The 24,804-nt window shown below is 37.9% G+C and overlaps 1 protein-coding gene and 1 long non-coding RNA gene across 3 annotated transcripts in view; both read right to left on the bottom strand.

Moving 5' to 3' along the window:
* Positions 1-8,818, bottom strand: part of THSD7A (thrombospondin type 1 domain containing 7A) — a 293,994-nt gene extending 285,176 nt beyond the window's left edge. The window contains exons 1-2 of the mRNA XM_083824577.1: positions 8,404-8,818; positions 7,790-7,890 (exon numbers count right to left, since the gene is read on the bottom strand). The gene's annotated coding sequence lies outside the window, so the exon portion shown is untranslated. The remainder of the gene's footprint in view (positions 1-7,789; positions 7,891-8,403) is intronic.
* Positions 8,819-13,938: 5,120 nt separating this feature from the next.
* On the bottom strand, positions 13,939-23,451 carry LOC310894461. Of its 2 annotated transcripts, XR_014579923.1 has the most exons (4): positions 22,636-23,451; positions 22,355-22,432; positions 21,499-21,557; positions 13,939-15,382 (listed from the first exon to the last, which is right to left on the bottom strand). It is a non-coding gene; the product is annotated as an uncharacterized lncRNA (long non-coding RNA). The 2 variants fall into 2 exon arrangements; XR_014579922.1 differs by having other exon boundaries at positions 22,355-23,451.
* Between the last annotated feature and the right edge of the window lie 1,353 nt (positions 23,452-24,804).

Raw genomic sequence — 24,804 nt, 5'->3', positions numbered from 1 at the left:
CCCACCAGTGCCTGATGCAACCCAGGGTACAGTTGGCCCTTTTGGCAGCCAGGGCACACTGTCGACTCATAGTTAACTTACTGTAAACCAGAACTCCCAGATCCCTTTCTGCCCAACTACTCTCCAGCATCTTGTCCCCCAGTCTGTACATATGCCCAGGGTTGCCCCTTCGCAGGTGCAGAATCCAGCACTTGCTCTTTTTGAACTTCATATGGTTGATTGCCCAGCCCTCCAATTTGTCAAGATCTCTCTGCAAGGCCTCTCTACCCTCAACGGAGTCAACAGCTCCTCCTAGTTTAGTATCATCACCAAATTTACTTCATAGGCATTTAACTTCTGGATCCAGATAATTTATAAAAACATTGAAGAGAACTGGACCTAAAATGGAGCCCAGTGAAACCCCACTTGTCACCAGCCTGATGTAACCCCATTTACTTTAACCCATTGAGACCAAAATGTCAACCAATTGTTCACCCACTATATTTAGTATTATGATGATATCCAAATCAGCTTTTAGGAGAGACACCATGATATTTTATATCTGCCTCTAACTCCAACAATATTATGAAGGTCAAACCAATAAATAATTCCAGCTGTCAAGACACAGAAATCTGAAAAGATTTATAGGGATGGTATTAAAGACTGGAGAGCATCTGTGTGTAAGGGGGGGAAAAAAGAGCCTAAAATCACATTGCCCAGCACATGGACAAGCACAAGCAGAGGGCACAAGGGCAGAACACCAATGGGATGGGCAATGTGGCTGCTGAAAGCTGAAAATGACATTTATGTAACTAAATCAAGAAAATGTTTTCAGGACAGAACTAGACAATTTTTGACAATTTTTGAATTTTTAAGCTACTGCACAGGGATTTGGCTTCTCAGGTAAATATATTTTGCCTAAGGCCTGCAAGCTTTGCTGTTAAGAGCTGCGTGCAAGAAGCAGTGACAATTTTATTCAGATCAATGAGGTTAAAGGAATCATTCCAACACTTTCCACTTGAAGAAGTTGAAAGAGGAAATTAAGTTACAAGCATTAACTTTACATTATATCTGTGGTCCTCTGTGGCTGCAAAGCCAATAAGCGCATGGTCTCTTGCTACTGTAAGAATTTATGCCATCCCTCATGACTAAGTATTCTGGGGTCTTTCCGAGCAACAGGATAGGATGGCATACAGCCATTCCAGTAGAGCTGTATGTCACTTTCCAGTCACGAGACAGGACAGCTCAAAGTCTACACTACCCTTAGAAGAGGAATATAAAAGTGCCTGTACAGAAGACTGCATCGTTACAGTGCAGCAGAACATCCATTCATTATTCTCACTGATTTCTCCAAGTTTCAGCTAATCTAAGCGTACCTAAGGATACTCACTGAATCTTTACTTTCTAATTGAGTATTTTAACAGAAACAACCATCAAAACATGAGATCTCCTGTGTATCTACACATTTTTAAGCAACACACACAGTTCTTTATGAAATACGAATTAGAGACATTTTAAAAACTATTAGAGAATTATTAATCTCATGAAAAAAATCAATGCATTTTTACAAAGGGATATACATATATATAAGCACATACATACCTGATAGTCTGTATTCCATAGGGGAGAGAAAATAGATGGTTTTATCCCAAATTAATGTCAGTATTTTAACCCTTCACCTTCAAGCGAAGGAGTGGTGGTACAGAGACTGTAAGGACTGCCCAGTCTTGGATCCAAGTTCCAGGAAAGTGCTCTGCACTGGACTTAGCACTTTTATTTGACAAGTACTTATCTGGGAAGTTGAAACTCTGACATTCAGTGCACATCCAGTATATACCAAACAAAAGCATGTCAGCTTTAGCATTATAAAAACTGATTTAGGAAAAAAAGAACCTTTACTGCACACCATTAATACACTTGCAATGGCTATATGAAACCACAGATGGCTATTACCCTTATTAATGATAATAAACCTTCTTAACATTAGTTAACTACTAAATAGAGGAGTACTTTCTTGACATTTATGATGTTTACACCTGAATTAAACTGGCAAAGGATGAGGTACCAAAACATTCATTTTTTTCATCTTTTTTTTTTTTTTAATTTTATTCTTTTTTTTTTGGAGATTAGAGAAACTCCAGGGAGTTGGCAATTCAGAATATAAAGGTCAGTTTCTGTTAATGATACACAGAATATACATAGAAGGAAGGAATTTTCGTGAAAAGCTGGCCCGCTGAGGACTAATTGCTCATTACTTTCATCATCCCTAAGGAAACATGCAGATAATCCTATTTCAAGACATACAGCTTAGCTGAAATTTAAGCAGAATGAACAAGGCTGGAGTCTGCAACAAAGTGCTGTATATTGAATATACAAATGGCCCAATTGAAGATACAAATGGCTAAGTCAGTAACTGTAAAAATCCAGTCTGCTTACAGAAGAATGGGCAGACTTTCCTGGATTTGCTGGTAGCAAGCTCAAACTGCATCCCCAGCAGCGTCCTTTAGTGTGCTGCTAGAAGTCACTAATTTATCAGTAAGAGCAAATATAGCATCACTCATTCTAGCCTTGCTGGTGTACTGCTTTTCTGTAAAGGGAATCTCCTTACATGGCTATGTGGAAAAAGACCATGCTCTTTGATTCTGGGAATGGAGTAGGCCTGGTGAGAAGAGATCTCCTACGCTTTCAGTTTCTTTCAAATTTTAACCATAAAATAATACTGAGTGCACTAAAGACGTTTCCTATGCAAACACTATATAAGTAATACATATTTTATGTAAATTATATATAGAATCTGGTCTTGACAACATAAAAGTTCATTGGGATCTTTTAATTTACTGAAAGCAGGTACAAGATCAGCTTATCACTTACACACATGAACTGAACATGACCACTAAAAGTGGTCATTTTTTAAATGTGCTATAATCCAGACAAACACCATTTTCAATTTTAAAATTCTTATGTCCTTTTCTGTGTTTGGTTGCCCAGGTATGGCCAAATGCATACTGCATCTCATTGATTTTGGCTCAAACAGAAACATCATTGTTCCAAGGGACAGTATCAAGAGATGGTGTGCCCATAGAACATAGGACTGTGTTTCACCAGTGAGTTTTCTGTTTGTTTTATCACTTTTACTGTGACAATACTTTCTGTACAAAAGATTACATTATTTTCTACTAGTCTGGACCATGGCATAGCATACACAAATACCAACTCCATAACTTTTTAATAGAGCATTATTCTAATGCCACAGAGCAGATCACATGTTATCTAAGCTGACTTGACCAGCAATACAGCATGAACTCTGCATGGTATAGAATAGCCTATATAGAATTATTGTGAAAATGTGTATACAGAGAATTTAAGACATTTTTAGAGTATATATAATCTGAAAATATTTTGTTGTGGTAGTCTTTAAAGGCATTTTACTCTCAGGCAGAGTACTGTCATTCTGTAAAGTGGTGTCATATTACCATAACAAGATAAATCATAATGAAAATAGCCCAGCAGAAATGGTTGCAGGGTTGTGCATATAGCTATGCTTATATCCTCTAAAATTCCCTAGGTGAAAATCACTCTGCATTTCTATTCGTATGACTAGGTCTTCTGAAACATTAGGGAATTTGCCTTGCCTGGCTATAGAAGCTCATAGTGACATTTTCCAGGTTTTCTTCTAATCAGAGTCAAACTTTTTGATTTTAAATGATGCAATAAGGGCTCAGCATCTAGCAAAAGGACAGCTGTAGCTAAGAGGAAAGATAGAAATAACTAACCTATATTACAGAAATTTCTGCTCACAAGTGCTACAGCTGAAATCAATAGCATCATCAAAAATTGAGTAAAAATGTCAAAAACAGGATTCATAAAACCAGATAAAGAATAGGCATCCTAATTCCTGTCATGGAGGTTGAAAACAAAGTTTCCTGTAGTTTTGCTGAGGATATTATTACTTTGCTACTATCCCTGGTACATATTTACCTATTTAAAAAGCCAGAAAAATGGATGAAGGACTTAATATCATTGACTAATGCACCATATGCATGTTTAATAACCTAATTAATAATACAAATTTCTTTTGTGAGCTAAACTCAGTATTCAGAAACATATATATTATTTTTTTCAGTGTACATCTCTAGGCTTAAAAAGTTAGTATTTTGTTTTTGTTTGTTCATTTGTTTGTTTTAAATCAGCTAGACAAATCCAAAACTACAGAGTTAAGGGTTAAAGAGTGGGGTGCTCAGCTGATCTTTAGACACAAGGCTGAATCCTTTGGACTAATAAGTCTGCAAGAGCCCCAGGCTGGAAGTGGCCTGGGACAAGCGTTGCTCTTTCCATGGCTTCCAACTTTCCAAACACTCAACAGTAATAACCCACCCTGAAAAATAATCAGACCAGGCTAGACTGAATCAAGAGGAACATTGTTTCAGTAGCTGGGAGCTGGTGGGATTTGGGATTTCAGTTACATCTTCTTACTTTTTTCTTCCATCTGACACATACCATTACAGACAAGATTGACAAGCATGATCAGAAACAGGTCTGTAGGATCTGAGGTGCATAGAGAATTATGCAATTATTTTTTAATATAAAATGAAGGCACTACTGGCAGTTATATATCCAAGGTTGAAGGCTTTTTTCAATTTTAATGTGGTGAACAAAAGTTATGAGATTTATGGTTTTAAAAGTTGTGAATATGATACTGGCTAGAAAGCAACAATTTTCAACTTTATATGTTGCTTTTCCTTATTTGTTTCCTCTTACAATTGCCTCAAAGCTTAGAAAGTTGTTTTATGAACAAGGATAATACTGACATCATCCCTACAAGGCAAACAAAATCCTCATGAGAGACTCAGAAAGAAATGAGAGAGATCTGGAAACCTCTCTTCTACTTCACAATGTACAATGTTCATTACATTTTAGTTTAAAATTTATTTTAAAAAGCCTTCAGGGCTATCAGTTTGTCACTCTGGAGTAATCATTCTAACACAATATGGAGAGAAGGTAAAAGAAAGGAGCTGGAATCATGCTTAAGTCCTACTTTCAAAAAGCACTTATGATGGCTAATTGAAAACACTTTGAAAAGCCATACTTAGACACTTCTTAAAATTAGAAAATTATACCAATCTGCCTAAGCAATGATTTGAATGTCTGGATAACTATCTGGCCTAATCAAAAGCTGTTCTTCCCTACCCCCTTCCCTTTGCTATAGCTGTAAAGTCAAGAGCATGCTTCACAAAGCCCCTAGTGGCACTAATGACGCTATTGCTCCTTTTTGCTGAGCTGTCATTTCTCCTAATTATCATTTATATTGGGTTCTGCTACTTTCTGATATTAATGTTGCCACATATATACTTTAATTGTTAGGCAATGCTACACAGTGCTTATTCATAAGAGAATTCCGGGCCCCTAGACTTCCCTGAAGCCTTGAAATGTTGATGGATGTCTTTAAGATAGTCCCTGCTTAATGTTCATTAGCAGGGGATGAGATAGCTGTCCATAAAACCTTTAATTTTATACATGCAAATGGCCATTGTTTGAGCAAAATGGATAATTGAGCATCTAATTAGTGAATACCTGCTTGCACACACAATTAGCCAATTTGCAAGAGCAGATGCTGGTTTATGAATGCAGCGAAACTAGTTGCAGCAGCATGCAAGTTCCCTTCATAGATGACACCCTTCCACCTCTTAAGTGTCATGTTACTCTCCTATTCCAAAAGAGTGGGGAGGAAAGGAAATGACACTATTTCAAGTATTCCCTTTAATATTTTGTACTTGAAAATAACATAGAAATTGTGTAAGGGATCTTACAAGTCTCTGGGAATTCTCTCCCCTCAAAAGAATAAAATAAAATAAAAAAATAATAATAATAAAAAAAGATCAGACCTAAGCACTGTCTCCATCACCTTCATGGTGATGCTCACCTTGCCTCTTCATATCAATCTTAGTTACACGGATGGCTGGTTGATTTAGCTACTTAGTAAGTGTCATGGTTTACTCAAATTCTAACTTCTATAATAAAACTTCAGTAAAGCCATTGGTTAACTCCTGCAATACATATTTTCTATGACTGCTTGTTTAAATCAATAGGTCACCTTGTTATCTGAGATATAATTTATGTATGTCTTCCCCTGGAAGAGGGTTTAATTTGCCTTGCTTTGACCAATTCATTTTCTACAAAGGAAGTTTGCTGACTATGCTTCCACAGCATAATCTGATCAAATTCATTATTTTTACAGAGTTGGTCACATTGTCTGGTAAGGACAATTAATGTCATTATTCCTAAACACCTCATCAGAAAGCAAAGAGCAGGTTAAAGAGAAGGAACAAAGGAAAGAGAAGGAATGAAAAGAAAGAGAAAGAGGGAAAGAGGGGGGAAAGAGGGGGGAAAGAGGGGGGAAAGAGGGGGGAAAGAATGTTGAATCCAGCCTACTATGCTGGGAAAGTTGTTCCCTTTATTTAGGACAGATGCACATGGCACTGGCATAACAGATTGGTTTTTTTCTTTGATAAATTTCATTTAATATATTCATATACAGCTATTTTAATAATTGTAGTTTATGATTGTACCAATATGAGTTGGTGGAAATGCATATGTATTGCTACATAAAAGGCACTTGAAAGGAAAGACAAGGCTTCAGAAACTTATGTGTCCTTTAGATACCTTTACAGGCTAGTTTTCTCCTTTTCTTCAAATTTCTCCTTTCCTTTTAATGTTAAGTCATAGTAAAAGAGTAAATTATGGGGCAAATTTAATGAAAAATGCAAGATTAAAAAAAAAAAGTAAGAAAGCAATCTGTGAATCAGAAAAATCAGAAAAGGTGGTATGTGTGTACAGAATGCAATATTCTTCCTGTCATTGAGGCAAACCTACACATGAAAAGTTCAAACAAAACTTCAAGCCTGTGTTCTTAATGGTAGTAGCTCAAATCTTCAAGATTTTGGCTAGTATCTTATAGCATAATGCTGCTCTAAGACGTCTAACATCAGATCTTCATCTTTAGGTAGTTTCAGAAGTCCATTCTATATAATGTTAGAGTAGCTTTATGGGCTTAGAGATTTCCAGTTTAAGAGTCACTTGGTCAAAGTGAGATATACTTAACTGCATGGTCTAAACAAGTGTTTCTGGAATAAATAAAGGCCTGGGTGTAGTCGTAATGATAATTTCTGCAGATCAGAAGCAGCGTGACTGTACAACTGTGCAATCAGTTTTGCCACAGAACAGGATATTTATATTCCTTAAGGCTTCTGACCTTAAAAGATGCTCTAAGTGAATATATAAAACATGACATTCAGATGATTTCTCATGCCTAAGCCCAAGACAAGCCTTAGATGTTCAGGGCACACTAGGCTAGTTCCTCAAGCAGAATTTAAATCCACAGTGATCTGTCAATATGCAATTTTGGCACTTCTCAACTACCAGGGCCTGGATCTACAGGTTTTTGTTGTTCTTTACATTAAAATCAGACTAACAGTTTTCTAAGACAAGCATACTAAAATGTCGGTTCTGGTAGCTGCTTCCCCATCACCAGAAATAGTGCTGCACAGACACGCTTACCCAACACAGTCACTTTGCTGTTCAACAACCACTGATGTAATCAACTGCCATTATCAAAATCTTAAAGAAGAAAAAAGCACGAAACTCATTTAATATAGGTGTTTTTTCTTTGTAATAAGTGGTATTGTAATCAGAAAACATGCTAATATTTGAAGAAATTCTATATACAGAAAACCACAGCAGATCCTGAGATGTTAGATCTCTCAAAAATCTTCCCACTTTAACTTAAAGCCTTTGCAGTAACTGGATTCCTTACCTTGTTAAAATGGATGTATTACTTTCCCTTCCCAGAAGAAGTGGGAAACATCTGTTGTATTTTGTCATTTTAGAAGGATAATCAACACAATTCAAACATCTCTGAAACAAGAAGTTGATGTTTTAAAGTACATTTTTTGTGAAGAGGGCTAAGGGCACAGATGCTCTATTAATTAGTGTGAAACAGAAGTAGAGCTTCCCATAAGCTCAGGCAGCACTGTGACTCACTTATTTTACTAATACAAACCTGACCAATTCTAATTTTGTTTTCTACAGACGATGAATGTGCTGATTACATTTGATTTGCATGAATAAGATTAAGAATAATAAGTCAGTTTATAATATTAAATACTGAAGGACCTTCTAAGTTTCTAGAACTAGATTATTATTTTTTTGCAAAGTTTAATTCTAGCTCTACTTTATGATCTGTAGAACTGAAAGTTGCTTAAAGCAGTTTCCCAAATCACAATATTGCTGTATTTTCCCACTTGAGCAACACTGCTCAAAAGTCTACCTTGTAAAATAGGGACATTTGAAAACATTTGATTTAATGCTACATGGTGTGTTTGCTTTAAAAAAAATAAATCAAAGAATATCTACAAAAAAAGCACTAACCTTGTCGACCTTGTTGCAAAAAAAAAATAAAATAAAATAAAAAAAATAAAGGGAGGAGGGGAATAAGAGACAGCACAACAAGGTGCTCCAGTTCACACTTAAAATAGAAGCAGGTTTTGAGAGCACAGGTGCGTAGGATCACAGGAATCTTGGCAAAGTGGGTGCCTTGCAGTCTCCTGTTGAATGCTAGCCTTCCCAAACAGGGTAAAGTAGCAGTACAAATTATTGCAACATGAGAAAACCATCAGACTGGTTAGATAGGTAGGGGGGAGAAAGAACACTTTATCCAGCAGATCACAAGAACTCTTATAAAAGTACTCTCAGCAGCCAGTAGGACACTAAGAAAAGCTGTAAGTTAGTCAGCAAATGGATTTGCTATCCCAGGAGCAATGAAATGGAAGTTCTCTAATGTTATCAAGCCAGCTGTCTTTCCCTTGTGAAGCAAACGGATGTGCCCATATTGTACTCAGACACAGAGACTTTTACATGGACCAACCATGTAGCCTGCATCAGAAGCTATTCACAAAGAGGTGTAGTCTAAAATTGCCCTTTTCACCACTTTTATCTAATTTAGACAATGTGTTTCTAATTGTGAAGCGATAGTACTGATTTATTATGGTTCATTACTCAGATTTCCTGGTGTTCATTTTAATCTGAAGACTGGAAAACTAACCACACTTTGTGTTTTGGAAATAATACTCTTTCTTAAAATGCTAGTCTTTCAAAATATCTGGAAACTTCTGGACATTAATCATCAGCTCAGACTAGCTTCCAAGCGCAATTAAAACAATTAAGAGACATTTCTTCCCAGAAAGAGTGGTCAGGCATTGGAACGGGTTGCCCAGGGAAGCGGTCAAGTCACTGTCCCTGGGAGTGTTCAAGGAAATCATAGAATCATAGAATATCCCAAGTTGGAAGGGACCCATAAGGATCATTAAGTCCAACTCCTGGCACCACACAGGTCTGCCCAAAAATTCAGACCATATGACTAAGTGCACAGTCCAAACACTTCTTGAATTCTGACAGGCTTGGTGCAGTGACTACTTCCCTGGGTAGCCTGTTCCAGTGCGCGACAGCCCTCTCAGTGAAGAACCTCTTCCTGAACCTCCCCTGTCGCAGCTTGACACCATTCCCTCGGGTCCTATCGCTGGTCACCAAAGAGAATAGATCAGCACCTGTCCCTCTACTCCCCCTCATGGGGAAGCTGTAGACCACGATGCGGTCTCCCCTCAGCCTCTTCTTTTCCAGGCTGAACAGGCCAAGTGACCTCAGCCGCTCCTCGTATGTCTTCCCCTCTAGGCCCTTCACCATCTTAGTAGCCAAGGAAAGGTTGGACGTGTTGCGTAGGGACATGGTTCAGTGGGTGACATTGGTAGTAGGGTGACGGTTGGACCAGATAATCTCGAAGGTCTTTTCCAACATTAATGTTTCTGTGATTCTGTGATTCTATAAAAGGCCATTCTGCCCTTTAAAAAAGTCTGAGAAACAGCCTTTAATGGGATATAGAGCTGCAGGTGCTCAGTACAGTCATTTCCACTGAAAAGTAGCCCTTTAGCCACAAGGAAGTGTATTCTTTAAAGACAACCTGCAATGCTTCAGGGCATCTATTGGTTCTGCTCAGAACCAATAATGTAATTAGTAGCTTTAGTACATCAGAGATGTTGCTATTTATGCAACTTAGGTATACCAGTTATCAAAAACCTTTTTATAGCTTAGCAATCAGTTTCAGCCATTTCATCATCTGTTTTCATTACTGGGCATGGTAGCTTTGTTTTTCTGGAGTTTTAATAGGGTGCTTTTATGTCCTGGGAGCGAAATACTCACCACATAATGGGCAGTATTTAGGGGCACTGCTAACTTTCATCTGGTTTCTACACTTTCCCTCCAGCTGCTCTTCAGTTCGGCCATTTCACTGTTACATAAGACTATAGCTTACTTAATAAAGAGCAAGTAGAAAATTGGTGCTGGTATCAAAGTTCGGAAAAATAGCTTTCAGAAGAATGGTTGCTCTTCTAAAGCTACAATTAAGACCACAGAGGTTGTGAACCTATACTCTAACTGTATGGTAGATCAACATAATGCTTATTTCAGAATTTTACTTGAGGGCTTTACTTGAAGCTAAATATGGAGAGCTCATTAATTTATTAAAAACAAACAAACAAACAAAAACCAGCACAGTCTTAGCATAAGATTTCAATGAACAAACAAGCATGAACATAAGCTAACTCACTGGGCTTGAAATTCCAGCTAAGCATTCTTGAAGTTGACAGTTATTCCCTATAATTACCCATAAGACAGTTATTTGTTATTTCCATTTTTAATTCTGATAATTCATCCTACCCTACTTTAACCACAGATAATATTTTCTGTTGATACCTGGCAGAATTTCCACTTAGTTTCCTTGTGGGGGCGGGTGGGGAGAGATCCTGAAGAAAAGCCATGAAAAATCTTTTCAAGAACCAGTCCAGAACTTGTGTGTCAAACACTGAAAGCTTCATTATGTTGCAAGAACCTGACTCAAGGTGTGAAGTGGCTGGGAGATGTCTAACATGTGACTTAAATTGTTCTGATTTTTTATTTTATTTTACTTTTTGTCGTACATATTCACTGTGGGGAAGTACTCATATTCACTTCATGAGGAAGCATCAATAGCATCCTTTAGAATGTTTTTTAATCCTGCTATTTAGAATCCTCTCCTTTTCCACAACATGAAGAGAATACACCATTATCTGCACTGTCACGGGTGATATATCATGATGCAGAAGACAATTTATTTAGAAACTTAAATGTCTAGAAGTTTGGAAAAGCTCAGGATTATACATTCTTCTTGGAATCCTAACTGTTCTGAGGCAGCATTCAGGTCACTTACAAACATGCCAGCCTCAGTCTTCCTGCTCCCAGGTTCCTCCTTTCCAAGTCAAGTTTGTGTTGAAAAAGCTGTAGGCATGTGCTGCCTAAGATGGCTAATGCAGCTTCTGTTAAGATGTAGTGGGTTTACGTGGCAAGGTTTTGGTAGCAGGGGGCCATAGGGGTGGCTTCTGTGAGAAGGATCTAGAAGCTGCCCCATGTTAGATAAAGGCCACGCTGCTGACCAGAGCCAGGCCAATAAAGCGATGTTGTTTGTGCCTCTGTGAGAGCATATTTAAGAAAGGGAAAAAAAAAAGAAAAAAAAAAAAACCACGCTGTTTCACAGCAGTTGGGAGAGTGAGAGGAGTGAGAAACAGCCTTGCAGGCACCAAGGTCAGTGAAGAAGGAGGGGGAGAGGTGCTCCGGCACCGGAGCAGAAGGTCCCTGCGGCTTGTGTTGAGGACCATGGTGAAGCAGGCTGTCCCCCCGCAGTCCATGGAGTACCACGGTGGAGTAGGGTTCCACGCTGCAGCCCATGGAGTAGACCAAAGTGGAGCAGCAGGTGGATGTGGCCTGGAGGAGGCTGCGGCCCATGGAGAGCCCCCGCAAGAGCAGGCCCCAGGCCGGAGCTGCAGCCCGTGGAGAGGAGCCCATGCAGGAGCAGGGGGTCTGGGGGAAGCTGCTGCCCGTGGGGTACCCAGGTTGGAGCAGTTCGCTGCAGGGGGATGGACCCCATGGTACAGAGCCATGGGGGAGCAGTTCTTGAGGAGCTGCTGCCTGTGGGCAGCCCACGCCAGACCAGTTTAGGAAGGACGGCATCCCATGGGAGGGACCCCACATGGAGCAGGGGAAGAGGGTGACTGAGAAGGAGCAGTGGACACGAAGCGTCAGGGACTGACCACAACCCCCATTCCCCATTCCCCTGCGCTGCTCGGGGGAAGGAGGTGGAAGAGGGTGGATGGGGGGAAGGCATTTTTGGTTTCTTCCTTTGTTTCTCACTTCTCTAGCTTGTTAGTAATAGGCAATAAATCTTACTATCTCCCTACTCTGAGTCTGTTTTGCCCGTTATGATAATTGTTGAGCGGTCTCCCCATCCTTATCTCAACCCTTGAGCCCTTTGTGTCATATTTTCTCCCCCTTCCCCTTTGAGGAGAGGGAGTGAGAGAACGGCCATGGTGGAACTTGACTGCCCACCCGAGTAAAACCACCACATGAGAGAGCACTGGAAACCCATGTAAAAAATCTGTAATTTTTTCTCTTGATTCCTGTAAAACTTTTCCCACGCTAGGTCATCTCTCCTTCCATTATCAGCTGTGAACTTCTAAACCTCTGAGTAAAAGAACAACAAAATTTAAATAAACCAGAGGAAACTTACCCTCTCTTGGTAACACTGATTAGAGGATTTAATTGAATTATAGAGCCTTAGATGTCATGAACCAAAAGCAGAAATACATCAAGAATCACTTCTTCATGCAGAAAAGCCATAAAAGTGTGTAATGGTCCACAAGGTAATATTTATCAGGGAGTAGATGACAGAGGGCTTTATGAGGCAGAGCTACAAGGCATAAAGGATATAAAGTGTAATGAAAAGAAGATAAACCGATAAAGAATAAATACACAAATATTAACCCACACATAACTGGCACAGATATCATTTCTTTGTTCTTTCAAAAAATTGTTCATTCAAAAATGAAAGCACCTAATATTTAAATTATTACTTCTGAATATTAAAATTAAATGTCATTTCCTGTATCCAAATCTGAAAATACTATCTGCACAGTATACTTCATCTTTTAATTCATCTTTTCAGAACACATTAGAGGTTTTAATAAAGCTCCAAAGGGAAGACATTACAATAGATTTTACTTTGCATGTCTTTAGAAAACTCATCTACTGATAAGTTAAGACCCTCTCCTGGTTTAAATCACCATCTAGGAAGTTATGCATATATATGTATAAAGTCATTCATTCTGAAAATGACAAATATCAAAAGAAAGCACCATCTCCATCTGTGGGCTATTGTATCTAACTGCATCTTCATGCTCGAAACCACTGCACTTTCTGGTGATGTTCTGAAAGATGGTCTGCTCATGAATACAGTAAGTTACAATATCTAAAACTGCTGGTCAAGATAAAAATATGTCAAATCCTATTAATTATAATACTTACAAATGTGTTATTTTTCCCAGGGTGATTGGCTGCAATGAAGCTATTCAGATGTACAAAGTATGTAATCATTTGCAGCATTCAGGTCACATTCTGCATGCTATATTGTAAAATACTAAAAAGTCCCTTTGATTTATGCCTAACAGCTTATTTTTAAAACCACAAGAGAAAAAAAAAATCCTTAGTTACCATCTGCCTTTAGTACTTTTTAGAGATGCATCATTTATTTTTTCGTCCAGATATTCAACAATTATTTTTAATTCTTCTTGTTTTTCTTTTTGAACTACTCTGAAAGATAACTTGGATGTAAGTTGTCTGTCCAAGACTAGCTTTAGTTTTCTTGAGTGACCCTTGTTAACTGAAGACTGTAACTTTAACTATAGCTTTTAAATGAATTTAATTGGAAGGTAAGTCATTACGTACCATACATGACTAGACAGGAAGGAGCACTTGTTTATTCTCAAATGAGTCAGGGCCATTAGTTAGAAGCCTTTTACTGTGCATGAGAGGAGAAGAGAATAACTGAGCCACACAGAAATAAACTTCCATCTTTTTGAGTTTCTGGTAACAAGAAGCAATGTTGTCTCATTGAATCAACAGCTCATTCCTTTATTAAATTACATATTCATTTACATTACCTACTTGGTGCAGCAGCGTCTACTTACATTATCTCCGTATTCACACGAAGCTGGATAATTTTATGATTGGAACATTTGTATCTCTTAAAGAGATGGGATAATCAAACCTCATGCTGCAGGCTGTAGAGGAATTGCCATAGGGCATCCCTCCCACTGCTGTGGTCAGCACGGTGAGGTGGGTACATCCATCTTTGCTCTGCACTGCCAGACATTAGCTGCTGCAAGTGTCAAGATGCATCATTTAGCAGGCATTGAAGCATTCTAGGTCCACCACGGTGTCATGTTGGACATGGTTTTTGGGATGACTTCTAGACGAAATTAAGGGTTGCAAAAAAAAAAAAAAAGGGGGGGTGGGAAATAGAAACATGCATGATGGTGGATTCACCTTTTCTATATTTGCAATGCATATATACATATGCACTGCAATGAAGAAAACAAAATGGGCTTTCTCTCTACATTCAGACCATGTTACCAGTACAAAAAACAAAACAAAACAAAACAAGATCACACATTCACATCATCTTTTCTAAATTAATTGGAGTTCTCATGTGACTTTTGGAGAATTTCAGTGGGGATTTTGTCTGTTTGCTTTGTCTTAAAGAATACTGCAGCTGACCTGTTCAAGAACTGACTCTCTTTAATCAAGCCTTGGCCGCCAGTGCCACACCACTTTTTTTTTTAACATAGATCATAGATCTCGTCCTTTGTATAGAGACACTTAAAAAAACAAACAAACAAACAAACAAAAAAAAACCCTTCCATGTTCTTGCCTAGATAGAGTTATTTCTAGATGATGTTATTACTTAGAGGTAAGTCTGGAAGGATTTCAGAAAAAGGCACTACTGCATTCAGATTTTAAAAACTTTTAAGACTCATGCTAATGTTATTACAAAAATTTAGACAGTTCCCTCTCTGCATAGATATGTAACCAGACCACCTGTTTGCATGCTGACTCATAAGCTTTTTTTTTTATTGATTACTTGTCTTATGCAAGGACTAAGAGTATTTGTGACTAGCACACCATATGCAAGGCAAACTCAAATAAACATACTGCAGTTTTTAGGAGGGATGTTTTCTTTTCTGGATCTCCTGCTACTTAAAAAATAATGCATCTTTAAGAGTCTGCTCTCTGAGTTAATTTTGTTTTCACCCTGATGCAAACAGCACCCCTGTACACACACCACCATGGAGGTGCTGGTGCCTTTTGTGACAAAGCTTCAGAGCTTAGCCACTTCTTTCATTTTTTTTTTTTTATTTAGCTGGGTAGAAAGTTAGAGCAGTGCTACATCTCTTCTGTTTTTCACTTTCTTCAAGTTCTCTTCCATAACCTATAGAAGATAAAACCAGAAAATGGGTTTAAAAAATGGCTCAAGGGATAGAATGAGTGAAGAGAACAGTGTAATTTAATGTAAAATGGTTGGTACTAAGATGGAACTAAACTTAAGAAAAATGTCACTGTCATTTACTTCAGTAAAATTAATATGATATAGAGTTGGACCTCAACAGTAAGTGCTGTATGTACCATTGTTCAACATCTTACTTAGGAATATACTTTCATTACTGCTTTAATGCCCACATAGAATTAACGAATGCTTAGACTGTATGTTTAGGTGCAACCTTACAATATTTACCCAAACATATTGCAGCCTTTTCCCCAATATTTGCAGAAAAAAATAGTCACATCATGTAGAGTATGCACATTATTATAGATACTATTACACACATACTAGTCAAATGTTTTTACTGTTACTAAGAATCATTTACAGTGTTTTCATTTATCGTTCACTTTAGTTTAAAGCTTAAGATGAAGTAGCTCTCATTGTAATCCAGGCTACACACGAACATCAGGCCAGTGTTTTTACAAGACATGTTTTCTGATTGTAAAACATGGTAAATTTTAGCAGCATTTTCACTTAAGATGGGAATGCAACATATGAGCATATTATATTCAATTTGCATGCTCGATTTTATCTGAAAGAAGAAACCCTAGGTCTTCATTAGAACAAAAGATGAAACAAAAGACTTATGTGCAAGAAGAGTTTCTGTAACTGAGATCTTAGAATAAACTCTGCAGAAATTAAAAGGAGTCAGCAAAAAATGCAAGGAAAGGCAAAAAGCCCATGTACCTCTTAGCTAACAATGAGCGTACAGATCCCTAGCCTTCTATCAGTGGGCATTTGCTATAGCATTGCATTTGCCCCCAGATCCTTGGCAGGATTCTTTCCTCAGCAGGAAAGATCTGAATGAACTCGGTAAACAGTGAAGCAGAGGTTGGAAAGAATATAATCGATCTTACTGTTTTCTCTTGCAGTCATCCCACAGTAACTCACCCTTGTGACTACGCACCCTCTCAGCAGCCTCTTGACCACAATAAAAGTTCCTTTCTAATTCATCAATATTTTGTTTTGTGCAGTACAGTTTCTAACTACCACAGTGAGGTACAACACTGCTTATGATATGTTCGCATTTGGATTACACTCTTTCAAGACACTTTTTTCTTTCCATGCTTATGTGATGTATCAGCATGCTGCTCTGTGTTAATAAATCATCATTTTCAGTTTCTTGCCTTATCTGTCTGGTTATACTTCAATAGGCCTAATCTGTCACTGTGGGTCTTTTGTAACAATTATGACTCCAGAAAAGATGTACAGGCTTAGAGGCAAGGAACCTCCAAAAAGAGTGCTAAGTTGATTAGGAAAAGAAATGCTGTTTTCCAGAACAATTATGCAAAAAGCTCATGGAGCAAAGAAGCTTGAAGCCTAGAAAATTTCCACTTGTAGCATAGGAGTTGTTTTGTTCAAGAGGTCTGCAGAGATGCAGAAAAGCCCCAATTGCCTATTTGTTATTCTTAACAACCTACAAGCTGGAGAATTCCCCATTAGGATATGTGAAGGTCTTGCTTAGTTATCAAGGTGACACCGCTCACCCTTAGCTTTGATTTATGGTGTTAGGAGTTAACCTGACATTACTCAGATAATTTGCATCACTTTAATTAGTTTGCTAAGACCAATAATCAAAATTCCTTCTCTCTTTGTCTTAGGGCGGTCATCAGCTTTTGTTTTTCTCCAGGCTGGCATCCAGTAAGGCTCTTCTGTACTGGACCTCGCACTATGAGCCCATCATTTGCTTCCCTTCAAATGTGATGCCGCAGAACTAGCCTAACAACTTGGAAACTCATACAACTGTGACACAGAATTGTGAAGAGATGCAGCAATTACTGAAAGTATTTGAAGTTTATGATAGAAACTCAGCTGTAGTATTGGCAACGGTGCTGATTTATAATATCTAACAACAAATTTTAAATTTTCTAGGGGAAATGTCCATGATTTGCTGCACACTGGACTCAGTAATCCAGTCTCATTGGACTCACTAATTTGGTTATTATTAAATACGATGAAGTAATGCCAGCTAAAATGACAGCTCCCGCACAATTACCCTTCCAAAACACTCCCCTGAAAAACAGGTTCCTGCTGCAGCAGCCAGAGCCAGGCAGCAGCTCCTCCAGCTCAGTAAAGCCCAGAGTACAGCAGCTGCCCTGCGAACACAGCAGTGGTGCCATCCCCACAACCTTGCCTGCAGCTCATCTGTGATGGCTGTCCAGTTAAGTCCAGTCAACTTGGAATTAATTTAGAAATGCTGATTATAACTTCAGTATCCTCCGGTACATAGCCACAGGAAAAAGTGAAGAAATAAGCATAGGATAGCCAGGCACATGCTCAGAAAGGAAGCAGAGCAAAGCTCCACACAACAGTACAGTTGTATCATTAGTATTTTTATCACTGAGGTCAGTTTAACCTTTGCATTACAGCCTGTAGCTTATACAAATTTGAGAATAGTTTCTGCCTAGTGACTGCTGGTGGTTTCTAGTGGTCATATGGCAAAGAGGATCCTCCAAAATTTGTGTTCCCTGCGGTAGTGGTTTTCCCCCAGAGATGCTGAGGGAAACCGCAGCCAGCAGGAGTCACAACATCCAGAAAGGGAACTTCGGTAGTGCTCAGCTGCTTCTGCTTTTCCCCCATTACCACTTCCCCAGCAGGGGTGCACCAAAAGCCACAAGTGAGGCAAGCACCTCTGCTGCCCAACTTCTCCCCTCCGGCCAGACGTGGCCGGGAGGAACAGCCCTGCACCAGGGCTGCCCCTGGGCTTCCTCTCCCTCCTAGGAAAGGTCGTTGTGCTCCTGTGCCCGCGCCCACTCACTACTGTGGGTATGAAGGCAGGAAATCCATTTGAAAGGAGTTCTCAGGAACTCCCTTCCTGTTGTAAGGAGCTGGGACCGCAGCTATATTATTAAATTCAATTGCCATTACGTTAGCAGCTTAAAAATGCAATGAAATCACAATGAAATTATCCAAGCCATTGTATTTGTCTAAACCAAATTAAAAAAAAAAAAAGTAAAGGAGTGGCATTTGGCATTAAAAAAAAAAGACAAATAATTAGCATGTTAATATTCTTTCCCATTGCTATTTAAAAATGTTACTGTTAACATGGAAAGAAGTATTTTAAAACCTTCCAGAATTTCGGCAGCATCCTTTAAACTGGGAAGTCATCACCCAGGCTCTGCTGCCAGCAAGCAGAGCTGTGGACACAGATCTGCAGTGGGTAGCTGCCTTATGGATGCGAGGCAGGTAATCCTAAAGCAGAAAGCCTGTTAGGGATCAGAAGGCCAGTTCAGAGGCTTTGATTTTTTTCCAGTTTGTTTTTTTTTCTTTATTTTTTATTTTTTATTTTTTTTTAATATATCTGCTCATTTATAATATTAGGAAGCCAAAAAGGTGTTGTTGTTTTTTAGTTTTGCTTTTTAAAAGGATAAGCAACCACTAACAGTAGTTAGTTTCCCACATGGCACTTCTGCAATACCATTTTCTTTCATAATTTTTTCTTTTTCTTTTTTGTTCAAATACAACCCATTGCAGATGAAACTGCATGCCTGTCTTCTGTGGTTTAAACCTTTGTTTATGCACTAATGAATCTAACTAGGTGTCATAGCACACTCTAATGAGCATCACTCGCTTTCATTTAACTCTACAGCTTGCCATTAGACACTTTAGAAGAGCTTTTGGTTTATTCATAGCAATCACTAGATATTCTTTTTCATTAGATAGATACCAGTTTTCCCTGTTGTGCCTTTCATTATTAAAGGAACTATGAAATGTTAATACTGGCCTTAAAATCCAGGGCAAAAATGCCCCCAATCCCATTTGAAATGTAATCGCTTGTGTTGTAAATGATCTTAAAGATCAGAGCACAAACAGCTTGAAATTTTATTCATTTATTTATGAAAAATAACTAAGAAAAATTGAGAAGGGGGCTCTGTATAACCCACTCTTCTGATTTACCTTGTTAACTAAATTTCTCTTAGTTAATTTAATCAGCAGGACTCCAAATATAAGAGTCCATAAATAACTATTAAGAGCTGTCATATTCCTATCCAAATTCTTATCTTTAAAATTTAAACCCAGAAATGCTTGCACTTTTCAGAGCTTAGCCCTGAATCAGTTTTGAAAGGGCTTTTCTCTAACAAGCCACCTCTGAATTCTTCTCAGATAAGAGGAATACTCCAAAGCTTCTCCCATGAACTATGTTTGTGTAGACTTTGTTGCTACAGCCTACGGTTAGATTTCAAATGTTTAATTCAACTAGAGCAGAGCTCCTTTTTCATGCCAATGATGCCTGTCAAAAGTATATTTTGATTTTACTTTATGTTTTCATATCTTGTAAGTTTAGTTTTTTTTAAGAATTTACATTGAATCTAATAATCCTTTTATTTTTAAAATGTTTCCTTACTAATGATTTCTTCACCTTTCTTTCCCATTATTGTAAGTTTGACAAATTTAAAACAGACCAAGAGAACAATACTACTCTTCAAAACTTTGAAGAGTTCATAGATCAATTTTTAAAATATTTATTACAAACCAAGTGTCAGCTTTCATAGTATTTGCTCATAGCTGTGCCTCATTTAGTATGACCAGCTTCTAAATTAAGATAAATATAGCTATTATTTGTATTTAAATTTCATTATTCTGTCACTTCACACACTGAAGACTGAAGGTGCATTTAATTTACTTGACATTGCAGTCACATCATCCCTGTACATAATCTGCTACATATATTGTACCCTAGAACACATCTTAGAGCATTAATCTCAACTAATTTATTTCTTTCTAGATCCCCCCAAGTAAATATGACTAAACAGTATTTGTATTTTATAGTGCTTTAGTTCTACTACACAGTTGTGCTCTGAGTACAAGAGCACCCATGAAAGCACACACACACACACAAAAAAATCTTAGTTCTTACTTCTATAATATCACAGAAGCTAAAGGGTAATAGTGGAGGTTATCTTCATTTCTGTTTTAATTACTATAATTTTATTCTTCCAACTTTTATAGTTTTTGTTTTAGGTAAATCCAAAGACTGACTTGTATTATGTCATTATCAATGAATCTTTGGTCAAACCCTTGACCAAGAAGTTGGCCATGTTGTGTTTCGATTTATTTATCTTTTATACATCTAAGTGACAGGACAGTTGGGCCAATCTGTGCTTCTGGAAATTTTATATCCATTTCTATGCTAACTTCTAAGGTAGTAGTGCCAGCAAAATATTTGGATTATATGTATTTAACATATGCATGCAAGCATGTAACAAGAATTCCAGTGCAAAATATCACTTATCTTATGAATTTACCATGATGGGCAAAAGTTTCACATAAGCTAACATAAAAAACTTTCATTAAAATGTTGTGTTCTTTAAACTGAATTATTGCTGGCTAAAAAAGCTAAATTTCTAAATAAATAAATAATGAAAAGGTATGCATAAATTCTGTCTTAAAAACTATTGGCTGGTCATGCCATTATTCTCTAATACTCAGATATCTAACTGCTGTCACAAACTCTTTTCTTATGAAGTAAACTTTCTGATAAGGGCCCTGTCAAGAACACCTGTGTAGCTTTAAGTAAATCTTAAACTTTTGGATAATAATTTTTAATTGAATAAGGGAGTCCAAAACATTCTTCCTCCTCAATTGAACAGTAGGAATTAAGAAGTTTAAATTTGATACATGTATGTGTTAATATTCAGTCAAGTGTCTTTAATATAACACGATACAAGAACTGAAAGACAGAAACCATTCTGACTCAGGCCATTGACCAGTGTATTTGCAACATGGGTAAGCAAGAAGGAACAAGTACTCTGACTTAAAGTATTTGAAAATTTAAATACACCTCTTGAATATAAGAAATTCTTTCTGTCCCTGACTAGTAAGAGGGGCCACTACTTCATTCTACTTCCAGCCATGTGGTCCCATTGGTCTAGGCAACCATAATTATTGCTGAGACTTTCTACCTCCAGTGCTTGTCTGGGTGTATATGAACATAAAATACACTGAGTATCAGTGTCCTGCAGATAATTACTTGGAATAAACAACCAAGATGATTAGAATACCACCTGGGATCCTGCTACACCAAGATGAATGGCTGAAGGAGAAGGTGTAATTCCTGAAGAACCTGAAATAACAGATAAGCAACTGTTTACACACTGGATTTTCACAGCTGTGAAGCATGTTACCAGCTTTTCACAGTGGAAATGAGCAACAGGCAAGGACGCGCTTATTAAAGAGTTCATTTCAGCAAGTATTGGATATAAGAAATAGAAGAATTCCTCTCAATATCTATAAAGCATTCACAGAAATACTAAAATTGACTCCTTTATCTGGGTGCATACATGCAGTACAGAACAGTGGATTGGTAGAACTATGAGGCATTCCCTGGAAAATCAACCCTCCTCTCAAACAGCCAGCGGGTTTCTCAGGTTGGCTAATGAATGGAAGAGACCACTGTTGAAAGCATCTCTACAATTTGAGTTGCACGCAAACCGTTTGTTTTGACGTCAATATCTGATCTAAAGTTACTTTCATTCAGTCTAGTTTGGTGGGATTTTGACTGCATTCATTTAGAACTTTGGAAAGTCTACTGTTGGTAGTCTACTAATGGCAGCTAGCCTGTTCCCCACCTGTGGGCCATATAGAAATACTCCCTCAACTTGCTCTGGATTCTTCAGTATGCATTCCTGCCTGTTCTCTTGAAGAGCTTATATAATTATAGAAGCCACAGCTGTATCAGGCCTGTGGAAGTGGCACTAGAATATGAGGGAAGGAGCACAGTACACTTGCTAGACTGTAAGAAGCTGAACTTTACTGCTATGCACCTATTTTTGTTAAAGAGGGAAGGAGCACTTCTGCAGGATCCCAGCTCTGAGCATACAAGCCTCAAAGAGGTCTAACTTTCTGTTTTCTCTGTCTCACCTTGGCTGTATGAAGTCAGGCTCATCCAGTTCATATGCAACTTTACCTAGTTAGTATTCATTTTCAAACATCTAATTACTGTAATGCAAAAATAAGATGAATCTGATACTGAAGAGGAAAGACCAGGTTTGCGTTTACATTGAATATTATATGATAATATTGCTGTTCCCTGACAATTTTTTTGAGTAAGCCAAATGTATCTGCGAAATTACCAAATTACTGCATGCCTAAATTGCTACCATTAAAAGAAAGCATCCATGCAGATGCAGCCACATCAGTACCAACAAGCTAGGCTTTGTCTTTGCGCATCTGCTTCGCTGTTGTATGACTCCCCACACAGAATCCATCACAGCTTGGAGCTGGCAATCCATCAGCATTTAAAGGCAAAATAACCAGTCTGGTAAGGGAAGGGGTGAGAGGGGGGAGATAAATCACCCACACCTCGCACCTGTGATCTCAGCCCTTCTCGGCAGGCAATGTGATACTCAAGAGGGCTAATAGCTAATTAGTCTCTCTGCTCATTTAGTGTGGGGCTTCTAGTGAAACAAGACTCACTAATTTAGCTAAATTATGCTTTTAAAATATTGTATGTTCTCTAAGGAATAGACTGGAGACTAAAAGTCACATGTTGGGCCTTGAGGAAGAAAAGGTCACACGCATGCAGAAAAATGGCCCTTTGTTTTTAGCATCAGTGTTAGAAATTTCACTTGTAGGGAAGAATGGGCTAGTATAAGGGAATCTGAAAATCCCTATGCAGAGAGAAAATTTTGGTGTTAAGAAAGACATATTGAAGCAGGCCAGAGGAGAACTTCAGTGAATCAGACCGTGAAAATATTCAAATGTTCATTCAGTTCAACTATCATTACTACATATTTCATAATAGTGTATAATAAAGCACTAATAGCTATAGCATGAATTTGTAATTGTATTTCAAATAAATTTATAAAGTACATATATAAATATTAGCATATCAAATTTTTGGAAAGAGAATTGGCCTATTAAGTAGTCAAATCCCATTTCATCATTTCCAGTCCAGCTCAAACCAGGGGCAAATACTAAGTAAGACGACATGGTAGACATTGATCGATGTAAAATGAGTTGTTGATCTCAGGCCAAGTCCTAACAGACAGACATGGACCTCACCAAACCATCTGTAGTAATTGGTCCCCTGGGCCTTTGTCTTGCAGATGTCTACATGCAGTTTTGTGCACAAGAGCAGCAGCACTGGCTCAAAGACATTCTGGTTTTGGTCTTGTATTCACTCAAGCAACTCATATTCATGAATATCAGGACACGTATAAGCATTTGCAGTATCAGGGTACAGGCTGACAACCTCAGAAGACTTGTCATAAATGGAAGGAACATAATAGTTAAACTATCCATTCACCTGTTTATGTAAGACCTCTAATTCTTAATGCAGTATTTGGCAGCCTGTTGGTGTGTGAGCTAGCTGTTTCTGTTCCTGTTCTGTGGATAGGTTTTCTGTAGAAAAAAATGTCCTGTGGAGAGCATCTTTACACTTTTAAACCAGAAGATGTAAGTTCTTTATTTAAAAAGAAAGAAAAACACTTAAAACTATAAATAAGTTTATGATTAGGAAGGCTACATTTTTAAAAGTGAACACTGTTGCCTTCCCTTCTGAGACATATGGCAGAAACATTTTCTATTTCATTAACCCATGGACACTGTAATAGTGATTCTTCTTATGATTCTTCTCACTTGAACCTTCAAGTGAGATTGACCAATAAATGAAAATTTCTTACATATGCATGAATACTGATGCCATTATACCAGTAACTGAAGAGATTGCGTTGCTCTGTGCAAGCCGCAAGAATAACAGAACCATTTTGTCACCATATCTGTACTTACATGAACAGATAAAAGTCCACATGACTTATCCTCAGGAGACTGCAGTATGTACTACCACAACTCCGCTTCTGTTGTAGTTTATGGAAAGTCAGCTAGACCATACCTGTTACATCTGATGGGCAAAAAAGAAATTGTTGTGCCTTGCTAGTGCTAGAGCAACAGTGTTACTGCTAAATTTTTCCTTCTTTCTTTCTAGAAGCATAAGGACATCTTTTACACAAATTACAAAAATGTATAAAAGAAAAAAGAAAAAGATGATTTTTAGAAAAGAATCTTGCCCTTTACACACCTCTCAGGAAGATCTTAAACTGTAATTTTCCCATGGATATGTTTTGTAGAAGTCATCAAAGCTTACATGAAAAGTTACTTCTATCACGTCAGATTTTTGTCTCCTGCTACATAGATACACCTAGCTTTTTTAAGACTATCCAGCAGACCATTAGATATCTGTTCTTAAAATTTTAGCTCTATCACAAGAGTATCTGAAAGAATAATCTCCAAAATCAGTGAAGTTTCATATGATCTGAGTGAGTTAGCACGGCTACTTCATTCACAGCTGCCCAGATACACTTTCATAGTTT

The sequence above is a fragment of the Anser anser genome, assembly GCF_964211835.1.
Source record: "Anser anser genome assembly, chromosome: 2".
Taxonomy (NCBI): Eukaryota; Metazoa; Chordata; class Aves; order Anseriformes; family Anatidae; genus Anser; species Anser anser.
The sequence above is the reverse complement of the archived record's forward strand: the minus strand, read 5'-3'. Positions and strand labels throughout refer to the sequence as shown.